Here is a 14,500-nt window from a genome sequence, read left to right on the forward strand (position 1 = left end):
CAGGTTGATGGGGCTAGGCAAAATAACAGTTCGGCATGGACTAAATAGGCCGAAGGGTCTGCTTTGGGTTTTCATGAATGGGTGTTACTCGGCACACCAAGAGCTCAGCCCAAGCGCTTCGCTCACCTTCGGAGGACTGAGATTCCATGTCTTTGGAGGCGGAGGGTGGAAATCGGAGGTTTGAGTCCAGGCAGAAGACAGGTGTGTCATGGGGGATGGAAGGTCTAAGAGTGTGTGCCCAGAGACTTGAGATCTTTGGGCACAGAGCTTGGAAAAAGTGATGCAACGGAATTTTTAACATTGTAAACCAGCGAGTTGTTAGTTAAGTCTCCCCTCTTGCTGTGAAATGGAGATATCTCTTTCTCCTTTATTAGGGAGAAAGAGAGTTTGTGGTATGCCGAATACTGGGTGAACCAGTACTCTTTGGGATACTGCAAGTCTGTGTCGTTGCTTTTGCTTTGCTCACGCTTGAGTGCTCAGTGGCGGCGGGTGCTGATGCCTCTTTTTTGTCGGTGGGGGGAGCGGGGATTGTTGCTTGCTGCTGCTTACATGCGGGAGGGAGAGGAAGTGGGGGGCACTTTGGGGTTCTAACATTTAACTGTAATTCATTCTTTGGGGGTACTTCTCTGTTTTCGCGGATGGTTGTGAAGAAAAAGCATTTCGGGATGTATATTGTATACATTTCTCTGACATTAAATGAACCTTTGAAATGTTTGAATCAAATGAAATGTTTGAAATTGACATGGACCTGAAGGCCCAAATGGCCTCTTCCTGTGACAATAATATAGATATCTGAGATGATGAGAAAAGAAAATGATTCACCTATTGAAGACTTAATTGAAGGTGGTTACAAACATTCCAGCCTCATGCTTTGCTGAATCCCACATGGCTAATTTGAGTATTCATGGATGGATCCTTATGAGTTACATTCAGATTGTATTACAGTGTAAATCATTGCTTTAGGAGAGCCAATAAAGTAGTTATTTAGTCCTCATCTATATGAAAATGTTCTGTAGATAGACCATTCCATTCTATCGAATGGACAGCAAAAGGAATGAAATGTTGGAATTCCACAGAATTACAAAGAAATAGAGCAGTAACAGGACAAAATAGAACATTGCTATTACCCTTACATTCTTCATCATTCCGTGGAATTCCAATGCCCATCCATGAGAGTGTTCATAGGACACTCAAAGCTGCTGCGCAGGTTAACTCTGTGGTTAAGAAGGTTGATGGTTTATTGGCCTTCATCAATCATGGGATTGAGTCTAAGAGCTGACAGGTAATGTTACAGCTGTATTGGACCCTGGTCAGACCCCACTTGGAGTACTGTGCTCAGTTCTGGTTGCCTCGCTACAGGAAGGATGTGGAAACCATAGAAAGGGTGCAGAGGAGATTTACAAGGATGTTGCCTGGATTGGGGAGCATGCCTTATGAGAATAGGTTGAGTGAACTTGACATTTTCTCCTTGGAGCGATAGAGGATGAGAGGTGACCTGATAGAGGTGTACAAGATTATGAGAGGCATTGATCATGTGGATAGTCAGAAGTTTTTTTCCCAGGTCTGAAATGGCTAGCACAAGAGGGCACAGTTTTAAGGTGCTTGGAAGTAGGTACAGAGGAGATGTCAGGGGTAAGTTTTTTACTCACAGAGTGGTGAGTGCATGGAATAGGCTGGCAGCAACAATGGTGGGGGCGGATACAATTGGGTCTTTTAAGAGGCTCCTGGATAGATACACAAAGCTTAGGAAAATAGAGGGCTATGGATAACCCTGGGTATTTTCTAAGGTAAGCACATGTTCGGCACAACTTTGTGGGCTGAAGGACCTGTATTGTGCTGTAAGTTTTCTATGCTTCTATGTTTCTATCCCTCGTTCTGTTCATTCAATAGATTCCCGTCGGGGCCAACGTATTCCTTCATATGTCTAGCTCCATCCCGAGGTACATTCAGCAAGTAAGTATATATCCCATCAGTGCAGGGTCAATAGAATCAGGGCCATAAACATTTAATTTTAATACTAGAGCACTACAATTTCAGTGTTAATCAGTGCAGGTAAAGTTGGACATTTCATATAGTCAATACAAAGAGGTTTTGCAATGTCATCTTGAATAAAGTATCATTTCTACAAAAAGATCAGGGTAATGACTTAGTTATACACATTCTAACATTTGTACAACTGTGTCATTACCCTGATCTTTCCATAGCGTTGAAAGAAATGTTACCGGTCGAAAGAGAACTATAAACATAAGTCGAGTAGAGGGACAAAGTATTTCAAAATTGGCAGTAAAATTACTTCTTATCCAATGGACACTTCACCAGAAAAAGATGTTTGTGAAGGAAGGTCAGAAGTTTTATTGCAAAAGCAATGTAGTTATTGCAGTCATGTCTGGGTCTTGGCACTGTTACAAGGGATGAATACAGTGAGTATTGTGGCTGGCTGTAATCACTAAGTACTGTGACTTCAGTTGCCTGTATTGCCTATGGACGCTCTGAACATGGAGCCATTGTGCAGACAATAGCTACTTAGTAGTTTACAACCCTTTGAGATATCTTCCTGGTATTACATAATGTCTGGTGCAAGACTGCTTACTCACTTCTAAAACCCCATTAAAATACTAATCCATTTTGACTTCAGAAAGGCATGCCTCAGAGTTTGTTGGCCAGAGCTTGTGATTTTCATTATCAGCCCTGGATGTTCCTTTCTTATGAAACCATAAAGGAAAAGCAAATGAAGTGTTGGATTTCTATTGGGCCTTTCAAGGCCTTAGGATATTCTGAAGAGTTTCACAGCTAATGGAGTACTTATGAAGTGTGGTCATAGTATCATTGTAGAAAATACTACAACCAATATGAAGAGAGAAGCTCCATGATAAGCGCATGATAATCTGTTCTCTGATGCTGAGTGATATATATCACAGATACTCTTCCCTGTGTTGAATTAGGGCCATTGAAGGTTTTATGTTGACTAGAGAGGGAGATGACCACAAGGCTGCACCTCCAGCATTGGAGCATTCCCGTAGTTCTGCATTGTAACCTTGACCTAGTTCTTACATTAGACCATAAGACTATAAGATATAGGAGCTGATTTAGGTCATTTGGCCCATCGAGTCTGCTCCATCATTCCTCTCAGCCCCAATTTCCTGCCTCCCCCGCCCCCATATCCCTTCAAGCTCTGACCATTCAAGAATCTATCAACCTCCGCCTTAAATATGTATAAAGAGTTGGTCTCCACAGATGCCTGTGGCAAAGAATTCCACAGATTTACCGCTCTATGGCTGAAGGAATTCTTTCTCATCTCCATTCTAAAAGAATGTTCCTCTATTCTGAGTCTGTCCTCTGGTCTTAGACTCTCCCACCAAAGGAAATCTCCTCTCCACATCCACTGTATCAAGGCCTTTCACCATTTGATAGGTTTCAATTAGGTCACCCCTCATTCTTCTGAATTCCAGTGAATACAGGCCCAGAGCCATCAAATGCTCTTGATATGACGAGCTATTCAATCCTGGAATCATTTTTGTGAACCTCCTTTGAACCCTCTCCAGTTTCAGCACATCCTTTCTAACATAAGCGGCCTAAAACTGCTCGCAATACTCCAACTGAAGCCTCACCAGTGCTTTATAAAACCTCAGCATTACATCCTTGCTTTTATATTCTGGTCCTCTTGAAATGAAAGTTAACATCACATTTGCCTTCTTCACCACAATTCCACCTGCAAATTAAACTTTAGGGAAACCTGCAAAGGGACTCCCAAATCCTTTTGCACCTCAGTTTTTTGTAAACAAGGCTTTCATTTCTTCTGCCAAAATGCATGACCATACACTTGCCGACTCTGTATTCCATCTGCCTCTTCTTTATCCATTTTCCTAATCTAAGTCCTTCTGCAGCCTTCCTATTTCCTGAAAACTACCTTCCCCTCCACCTATCTTCATTATCGTCTGGAAACTTTGAAGCAAAGCCACTGGTGCTACAGGTGCAAGGTGCAAATTTCTGAATATGTTCAAAGCCCTCCCCACCACTGAGCACATCTGCAAGGAGCGCGAGCAAATGAAAACAGCATGCAGTACCTCCACTATCCCGGCTATGCTCTCAACTTGCTGCTACCCTCGGGCAGGAGGTACAGGAGCCTTCGGTCCCACACCATGAGGGTCAGGAGCAGTTATTACCCTGCAGCAATCAGGTCCATGAACCATCCTAGGTAACTGTGCTCATCTGAACTTTGAACTGATTTCACAACCTATGGACTCATTTACAAGGAATTTACAAACAGTGCTCTCAATATTAATTATTTATTTGTCTGTTTATTTATTTATTCATTCAAGAATCTATTTATTTATTTATTTATTATTCGCAGTTTGTCTTCTTTCGGACTTTGGTTGTTTTTTAGTCTTTGTGTGTAGTTTTTCATTGATTCTATTATATTACTCAGTTCTGCTGTGAATGTCTGCAAGAGAATGAATCTCAAGGTGATATACACTTACTTTGATAATAAACTTACTTTGAACTTTGAGTAAAAGGCAGGAACTTGACTTCGAAGGCATGCTTCTCGGTATAACTACAACTACATACAAAGATTATCCACACCTATATTTGATTGGGCAGGGTATAGACAGGCTACTGTGATGAACTTCCACCATGAACTTCAGAGGCAAAGCCTGAGTGTGGGGCTTGAGGAATCTCAAGCTAAATTCTCAACTAGCCCCACTCTCCAAAACTCCCTTGAATACTTTGAAAGCTGGTAGATCCTTGCCTCCAGCTTCTCTCATTCGTGAGGGTGAAGTCGATCTTAAAAAAGTGGAGTCTGAATGCCCATGGAAGAGTCATGGTGTCATATGGCATGGAAACAAGCCCTACAATCAACCACACCCACAGCAACCATCAAAGACCTCTCTACACTCTAAATATTCATCCAATATCATCGCTAACTGATCCTCTCACCACTAGCTTATTCTTCTGCCATGTATCTAAACTGGGAATACTTTCCAGCAGCCAGTTAACCTAACAACCCACAATTCTTAGAGTGTGGGAGCAAACCAGTGCACCAGGTGAGATTGCACATGGCTGCGGGAAGTCTGTGCAAACTCCATACATACAGCACCGAGACCGACATTGAATTTGAGTCTCTAGAGTTGTAGAACAACAGCCCTAATCACCACTGAACTGTCTATACAAGTTGATTTCCCATGCACCAGGTTCAAGAACAGCAATTCCCTTCAACCATTCATTCCTTAAACTAACCTGCACAACTCTGATCAATGTAGCAGAACTATGACCTTTCTGACCATGTTGCTTTACAATGGACTTTGTTTTATTTTATCCCAATTGTCTTCTTCCTCATGTCATTTTGCTGTTATGTTTTCTTCCTTGAATTGAAATGAACTGAACTAAACTGAAAATTCCCAAATCATTTCAAGGACACAGTGGAATGATGTTCCATGTGTTATTCATTCGTTGTTTGCCTTTTCCATTATCTATTCTTTTGTTTTGCACATTGGCTTTTTAATGTTTTCTTTGAATGTGAAGAAGCTGTAAGAATCCACGGTTTTTGCAATCTATCAATCAGTTTTCATTACTATGTAGTCCCCAATGATTGTTCCTTATTAATAAGTTTGGAATGAACACTTCAATTATCTAACTTTTGGAACTGGACAGATGATTCCCTGATATTTATGCTTCTTGTTTGGATCAAAGTTCTAAGTAAGTTTTATTATCAAAATACATATATGCCACCATATACAACCCTGTGCTTAATTTTCCTGCAGGCATACTCAGTAAGTCTATAGAATAGTAACTCTATCAAGATCAATGAAAGATCAACCAGAGTGCAGAAGAAACAAACAATGCAAAATGTAAATATAAATAAATAGTATTAAGTAATGAGAACATGAGATAATGAGATCAAGAATGCTTAAAGTGTGGTCATTGGTTATAGGAACATCTCAATGCAAGTGAGTGTAGTTGTCCCCTTTATTCAAGAACCTGATGGTTGTGGGGTAGTAACAGTTCTTGAACCTGGTGGTGTGAGTCCTGAGGCTCTTGTGCCTTCTACCTGATGGCAGCAGGGGGAAAAGATCATGGCCTGAGTGGTGGGGATCTCCGATGATGGAAGTACAGAAGTGTTGAGGCCAGGCAGTGGGGATTTCTTTGTTTCACGGTTGTCCGCAGGAAGACGAATCCCTGGGTTGTATACTTACTTTGAACTTCGAATTTATATAATTTACATTTTCTTGTCTATCTGATGCTACATGACTGTTTTGCTGCTGCATGCTTGATTTTCATTTCACTGTGCACACACATACTTGCGCATACGTCAATGAGCTCATCTTTGACTTTTGCCTCCCTCACCGCTGCCTGTTCTCAACACCTCCGAACAAAAAAAAAGAAGCATAAATCTCAGTGAATTATCTGCCCAATTCCAAAAGCTAGTCAATCGAAGTGTTCATTCCAAACTTATCAATAAGGAATGATCATTGGGGGTTCCATAGCAATGGAAATTCACAGAAACTAGTCACTGAACCATTTGATGGATTGCTGTTACCGTGGATACTTCCAGCTTCTTCACAACTAGGATGCCCAAGACTATGTTAATAGGCTGAAATGTGTTACTATATTCTTCAGCTGTCTGTAAATGGGATAGATTAATGGTTTTCCTTATTTATCAACGAGTAATCAGCAAGCAAACCAATATTATTGACTCTTTTAAAAAGAACCATTATCCCATTTTAGAGAGGGGTAGATGGGGGAGGGAGAGGGAAGGACAGTGCATTATAAACAAAATTTCCACTTCCAGTATCCAGGGCTTACAATCAAAGGCCACTTCATTAGGTGTTCCTGTACGCATGTCCGTTAATGCAAATATCTAATCAGCCTTAAGGTTTTTAAAGCCGGGGTTGATAGTGGGGGTAAACTCCCTCTCCCTATTAAATGCTCCCAATAGCATGCATATCAAACAGCCTCTGACAACTAAATCCAGTTCCTGTGTAAAGTAACTACTAAGCCCAGCGGAACTGCTTCCACTGACAGGAGAAGGGGCAAAGGAGGGTTACTGGTGCCTTAAAATCAGTCACCTCGGACTGATGGGGCTTGTCAGCTGTAGTTAGCAGTTCATATAGGAGAAGGAAAACTCTGATCTCAAGCCTCCATTGCCTTGTGGCTGTACCCACTCACAGGGAAGTCTTTGGTAGTAAACCCCCAAGGAAAATTCTGTTGCTGGAGTCCCTAAGGCTAACTGGCAACTCTTACGACACCGCTGGTGCATGGAGTGGGGGAGCCTTCTACATGATCAAGAATTTGCTGTCCATGTTGTACTACCCTGTCCAGCTTATCATGTCAACAGCCGGGATGTAACGTCCATGGTTGACCCTGACCAACAGAGAGCATCAAAATCAATCAATCAATCACGTGGCAGCAACTCAATGCATTAAAGCATGGTTAAGAGATTCAGACCAAACATCAGAATGGGGACTAAATGTAATTTAAGTGACTGACTGTGGACTGATTGTTAGTGTCAGATGAGGTGGTTTGAGTATCTCAGTAACTTGCTGATATCCTGGGATTTTTCACACACAGTGGTCTCTGGAGTTTACAGTGAATGGAGTAAAACAAAACAAAAAAAAACACCCAGTGAGCACCCAGTGAAAATGCTTTGTTAACGAGAGAGGTCAGAGGAGAATAGCAAGATTGGTTCAAGCTGATGAGAAGGTAATGGTAACTCAAATAACCATGCATTACAATAGTGGTGTGCGGAAGAGAATCTCTGAATGCACCACGCATCGGACCTTAAAGTAGTTGGGCTACAGCTGCAGATGCCCACACTGGGATCGAGCCCTGTACCTAACAAAGTGGGCTCTGAATGTATGTTTTATGAGTCTTGATAAAGAAACACAAGATGATAAATGGCACAGACTGAGTAGATAGCCAGAGATCTTTTCCCAGCAACACACACAAAATGCTGGAGGAAATCAGCAAGCCAGGCAGCATCTATGGAAAAGTGTAAATAGTCGACATTTCGAACTGAGACCCTTCATCAGAACAGCTATCACCCCCCCCCCCCCTTTCATTCTTCTAAACTTTAGAAAATGGAGGGGTGGGGAGTATTTAATTAAATCCTGTAAATATTGAAAGACCCAGATGGAAAGGATGTTTCTCGCAGTGGGGGAGTCTAGGACCAGTGGGCACAGCTGCAGAATGGAAGGACATCCTTTCAGAATAGAGCTGAGGAGGAACTTCTTTAGCCAGAAGGTGGTGGATGGCTGGAATTCACTGCCACAGATGTCTGTGGAGACCAATTCACTGGGTATATTTAAAGTGGAAGTTGATAGTTTCTTGATTAGTAAGGGCATCAGAAGTTATGGGCAGAAGGGTGGAGGATGAGATTGAGAGGGAAAATAAATCAGCCATGATGGAGCAGACTCGATGGGCCGAATGGTTTATACCTGCTCCTATGACTTATGCTGTTACGCATGAAGCTCTCACTGTTCTATCTGTTACACGTTTGCCTTGCCAATAGTTTGATTGTCTGCTATGCTTAGCCTCCTCCGGTAGCAGGCTGGTTAATTCATTCAATCCCTTTGTGCACCATTTTAATGCTATAGGAAACTTGTTTGTTTTAACCAGTCTAATAATTGCATGAAAACAGTGCTCAAAGGAATTTTATATTAAAGCATTAACCTGAATCAACTAAAGCCCATGCAAGCATTAGTGGAGATTTGGTGTACACCAGGGAGAAAGCTCATCATGTACAGAAGAAGGTTTATGCTAACAGTTTATTATAATGAGTGGCTTGTAATGACAGAAATTTATTATCATAATTGAGTTGATTATAACAAGGTGTTTGTGCTGTTACACAAGCAAGATACACGTCTATTGTTGTAAAGTTTGTTGCCAATTTTTAACACACTAATTCATTTCCTTTCATCGAAACGTATTTGAAATCTCTCACATTGCTAAAGTGACTTTCCTATGTTGCAAAAGTAAAAATTATTTAATTATCTCAAGTATATAGTTTGTCAGATTATTCTTTATTCCCATATTCAAGCATTTACTCAGCTACACAATGGCGATACTTCAGAGAAACAATTAACATATGTATCAGATCACCCAGGCCATGTCCTCTTTTCATTGCTACCACCAGACAGGAGATACAGCAGCCTGAAGGGACACACTCAATGTCTCAGAAACAGCATTTTCCCCTCTGCCATCCAATTTCTGAATGGACATTGAATCCATAAGCACTAGCTTATTAGTTTAATTTAATTGTCTGTCTTTTCCCAGATGATAGAGATTAGCTTTATTTGTTGTTCATACATCAAACCATTCAGCAGATGTGCCATTTACACATGTGGAATGTGTGCATTTTCCCCTGGTGCTCCTGTTTCCTTCCGCAGTCCAAAGGTGTACTGGATAGATTAATTGGCCGTGGTAAATTGTCCCATGATTAGGTTGAGGTTAATCGGGGTTGCTGTGGTGGTGAGGCTCACAGGGCCGGAAGGCCCTACTCAATTCTGTAAAATTTACATTGAATCAAACCAGCGAGGATTGTGCTGGAAACAGCTCGCAGATGTCACCATGTTTCTGTTGCCAACATAGTATGCCCACAGCTCACTACCTGGGAGGAAACCCGAGCACCACACAGTCGTGGGGAACCCCTGAAAGACAGCACAGTAATCAAACCCAGAGTGATGGTCAATTGTGCTGGAAAGTGATTGCGCTCACCAGTATGGTACTGCACTCAACTTCCTGAGTTTTTCTATTTTGTTTTTAGATTTCTAGCCCTACAGATTCCTCAGCCTGAAATGTCGGTGGTTTATTTTCATCCAGAGACGCTGTCTGAGCTGCTGAGCTCCTCGGCCATCTTATGTGTTCATCCATATTTCCAGAAACTGCAGACTCTCCTGTGTCTTTTATTATTTTCTAATTTGTTGTGCATTGACAATACTTAAAATAGTTTTAGAGCAGGGGTTCCCAATCTGGGGTCCACGGACCCCTTGCTTAATGGTATTGGTCCCTGGCAGGAAAAGACTGAGAACCTCTGGAGTCTTTCAGGATACCTTGATGATGAAATGGGAAAAATCATTTTGAAAATGTTTACATAAAAGAACAACTACATATTTGAAGAATTCAAGTTCACATTTTGCCTCGAATCAATAGTACTTCCAGTACCAAGCCATACCTTGGAATGATTTCCTTGGTTAAAGATGCTATATTAATAAAGAAACATCCATGATGGAAGCCAATGTAATTGTTAACAGGAGACACGAGACAATACTGATGCTAGAATCCAGAGCACAGAATATCAGGAGGAGTTGTGCAGCATCTGTGGAGGCAAACTGATGGCCAACATTTTGAGCCAAAGCCCTGTTCCAGCATTGGGAATCTGAAAGAAAAGATAGCCAGTACAGGCAGGCCCTAGGTTCCATTTCCATGAATGACTCATAACCCAAATATCTGTTAAGCTCCAGAAAGAGGGTGCAGGGGTGAAGGTGAGAGCAATCACGGAAACCACAGTGACGATAGAGTGAGCAGACGCAGGAAGAGCAGCCGCCAGCCAGCCTCACAGATTCAGTGAGTGAGTGGATGAATCCCTCTATTCTGAGGCAGTGCCCACTTTGACAGATCTCAATGAGATCCTCCCTCATTCTTCTAAAGTCCAGCGAATGCAGGCGAGTATCTCTACATATAACACTTTCATTCTCCAATGCCAGCACATCTTCTTCAGATAAGGGCCCAAAACTACCCACAATACCCCAACTAACGCTTTAGAAACCTTCAGCGTTACATCCTTGCTTTTATATTCTAGACCTCTTGAAATGAATGCTAACATTGCATTTGTCTACCTCATCACTGACTTAAACTGGAAATCAAGCTTTGTGGAATCCATAACCCCCTTGGGTAGAGAATCCCAATAACTTACACCTGTTCTTGTAGGTGGAGATTGCCCAGAACTGCTGGCTGAAGATGTGCAAAGAGATAGATGCCATCAACAGGCCATAGTGCTTTCAGGACAGAACCAGATACGGTTTCAGCGAAAAGATGCTCTGGCACCTGAAGCAGTAATAAGCACCGATACCTTGAAACTAATGGGCCTGGGATAAGGGGCAGAAAAACTTAGAAGAATTCTAAATAAAAAGAATAAAGAGGACACGAAGCTAAAAAAAAAAACAAATTTAATTTCTTTTTCTGCATTCTCTCAGCTTACAAAGCATTTTACCTAATCTGCTCTCATTATGGGGTCTGTTAGTAACTCTGCTAGAAATTTATTATCATTAAAAAGAAAAGAAATAAGGTGCCAACTAGCCAAATTAATAGCAAACCACTGTTAAATTGCTCTTATTTGTTTGTATAATTGTACATCTATTGGTGGCCACAGTTCAGGATCTTGACTGGCAAAATCCAACTGGCTTTATGCAAATATATTGTTTCTTCAGAATGTAAATAATGTGCCTTTTGGTTAAAAGTACAAATGAGAAATGAATATATCACTGTTTTTGCCTGCAGGAAGAGCATTTAGGTCCTTTGCAATTAGTTGATGTATTGAGGTTATATTTTCTCATGAAAATTGTTTATAAAAAAATCCTTGGTCTTATTAATTGACTTGGAAACCCCATGTATCAATGCCACTTCAAGCCAGGTCCTACATAAATTATTCTTTGCAGTTTTCCCTGTAACATTGTGGTGGTTTTTTTTTTAAAAGAAGACAAAATGCATATTTTTGTGAAGTAAACAAGATCTGTATTCACAAATTAAATGGGGAGAAAGAAGAGAGGGGAGAAGAAATGTATTAGCTAATCACATTTAAATAATAGACTTAAAAAGATAATTCAGTCCTATAGGAATGACGGTTAATCTTCAGAAAAGCAACCCAGAGTGCAACTAACGACAAAAACTGGTGTTTGTAATTAAATGATACTCATCATTCATGAGGAGAAGCAACATTTGTTAAGGGGATATTTAAAGAACTCTCTCCATGCAGTGATATATTTAGCTTACATTGCTGAATTTGGCATTTATTTCACATACTTTCCTTTTAACATCTTTATCTCCAATACCCTTTTGATCAGCATCTTTTCCTTTGCATCCACTCTCTCTCCATAGGCTCAGCATGTACAACTCAATAGGAAGCCCCTTCCTCAAGAGTCCCTCGCATCTTGTGAAATCATTGTCATTGGCAGATATCAAACCTCAAAGTCTGAAATAAATTCATTATCAAGGTATGTATATGTCACCATATACTACCCTGAGGTTCATTTTCTTGCAGGCTTTCACAGTGGAATGGAGAAATAAAATAGAATCAATGAAAAATTTCACATAAAGACTGATGAATAACCAAAGTGCAAAGGAGATAAACAGTGCAAATACAAAAAAGACTAATAATAATAATAATCTGATGAAGCATTGGCATACTATAATCACCCTATCCACTAACAACCAAAAAAAAACAATCTCCATTGTCTAAGTGCTTCCAGGGCAACTTGCTAAGCCCACTATAGGTTTGTCTAGCTTTAAACCTGCTCTCCAATTTACTGAATTGGATGGAAATTGAATATTAAATAAGAAACAACCAAACAACTAATACCTTGACACACTTTCTATACCTGAGCAATTTGAAATTATACACTCTTTCATCAGTAAAGCTAAAGCAATTAATTCAAATGGTAGAACTATTTTCTAAAGATATAAACATGAATGTTGGACTAGATAAGTGCAGAACATTAAACATAAAGAAAGGTGCAATAGAGCTAATAGAATATAAAACAGAGTAGCAGGAAACAATACAACCAATGGATAAATATAAAACATATATTGCTGGGATATCAACAAGCAAAGAAAATAGATCATACTGTAACAAAGGGAAAACTTTCAACAGAATTTACTTCAAGGCTTAAGAAAATCTGCCAGACAGAACTGAAATAACAAATTTTGGAAAACACTATATGTACTTGAATGCACTTAGGTTAACATTACCTAGGATAAAAGGGGAAAGATGAATAAAAGGCATAAAAAATTTACACAAATGTCAGGTAAAACTTTTAAGGGAAGGCTCTAAGGTTGGAAGAACAACACCTTATAATCCGTTTGGGTAGACTCCAACCCGACGGCATGAATATCGATTTCTCAAACTTCCAGTAATGCTCCCCGCTCTTCTCCATTTCCCATCCCATTTTCCATCTCTCACCTCATCTCTGGGCCTGCCCATTGCCTCCATATGGTATTCCTTCCTCCTTTTTTTTTCTTTCTTCCATGGCCTTCTGTCTCTTTCACCAATTAGCTTCCCAGCTCTTTACTTCACCCCTTCCCCTCCAGGTTTCACCTATCACCTGGTGCTCTTCCCTCTCCTCCCATCCCCTCCACCTTTTAAATCTACTCCTCAGCTTTTTTTCTCCAGTCCTGCTGAGCGGTTTCAGCCCAAAATGTCGACTGTACTTTCTTCCAGAGATGCTGCCTGGCCTGCTAAGTTCCTCTAGCATCCTGTGTGCGTCGCTAAAATTTCTAAGGATATATTTTCATCAACAAAAGCAGAATTTAACACTCCATGCAAGCATATGCAACTCTGATAAAAAGTACACACCACTACACTTAAATGAAAGCACAACTCAGAAAAATGAAATTATCACCATAGAAGCAAAAGTTAACCAATGGAAGAGTATGACCCTCCATGCAAGGCAACCCCATGAATTGAGCAGATTAGATGTCGACATGGAAGCATTGAATGTCTGGCTAAGGGATGGCGATCTCTTCTCAGAAACAGAGGAGTGGTCACACAGAACCACATAGTTAACTCAAAAAATTATCAAGAATACATAATAGAAGAGCAACAAATTCAAGACAGTAAAAGCTGAAAATGCAAAGAGAACCTGAAACAATCCAACACATTACAGGATTGCGCAGCAGTTTAACTCAATCTGATTATTTACACAGACACAATCAAGTGGTTAACATCATTCACCAAACTTTTTGCTTTAAAATACAAATTCATACCTTACTATGAATGCAAGCCTGACCCAGTTCTAGAGTCCGAGTCTTACAAATTAATCGTGACTGATCCATTATTACAGATAGGACAATCCATAATAACCATCAAATATAATATTACAGGAGAAATAAGCAAAAACAACTTACTTAATAGATACAGCCATTCCAAACACACATAACGCACAGAAATCAGTAAGTGAAAAACACCAGAAATATGCTGGATTAAAAGAGGAAATTGAAAGACTATGGAATATGAACACAGCAGACATTCTCCTAATAGTAATAGCAACAACTGGTATCATCCCAAAGTCACTACACAATAGCATTAGACAATTAGGACTACTCAGTAATATTTACGTAAATCTCCAGAAAGCCTCAATACTAAACACCACTAGAGTACTGTAATCTGAACATTCCTAGTAATCAAGAAATGAGTGTGATAGGCTATGCCTGTACCTCAGGTTTCACTTACTTGAGCTGAGAAATTTATTTAAAAAAATAAAAAATAAATTATACTGAGAACATCCTGTGT

Source organism: Hypanus sabinus, chromosome 9 (genome assembly GCF_030144855.1).
Source record: "Hypanus sabinus isolate sHypSab1 chromosome 9, sHypSab1.hap1, whole genome shotgun sequence".
Classification (NCBI taxonomy): Eukaryota; Metazoa; Chordata; class Chondrichthyes; order Myliobatiformes; family Dasyatidae; genus Hypanus; species Hypanus sabinus.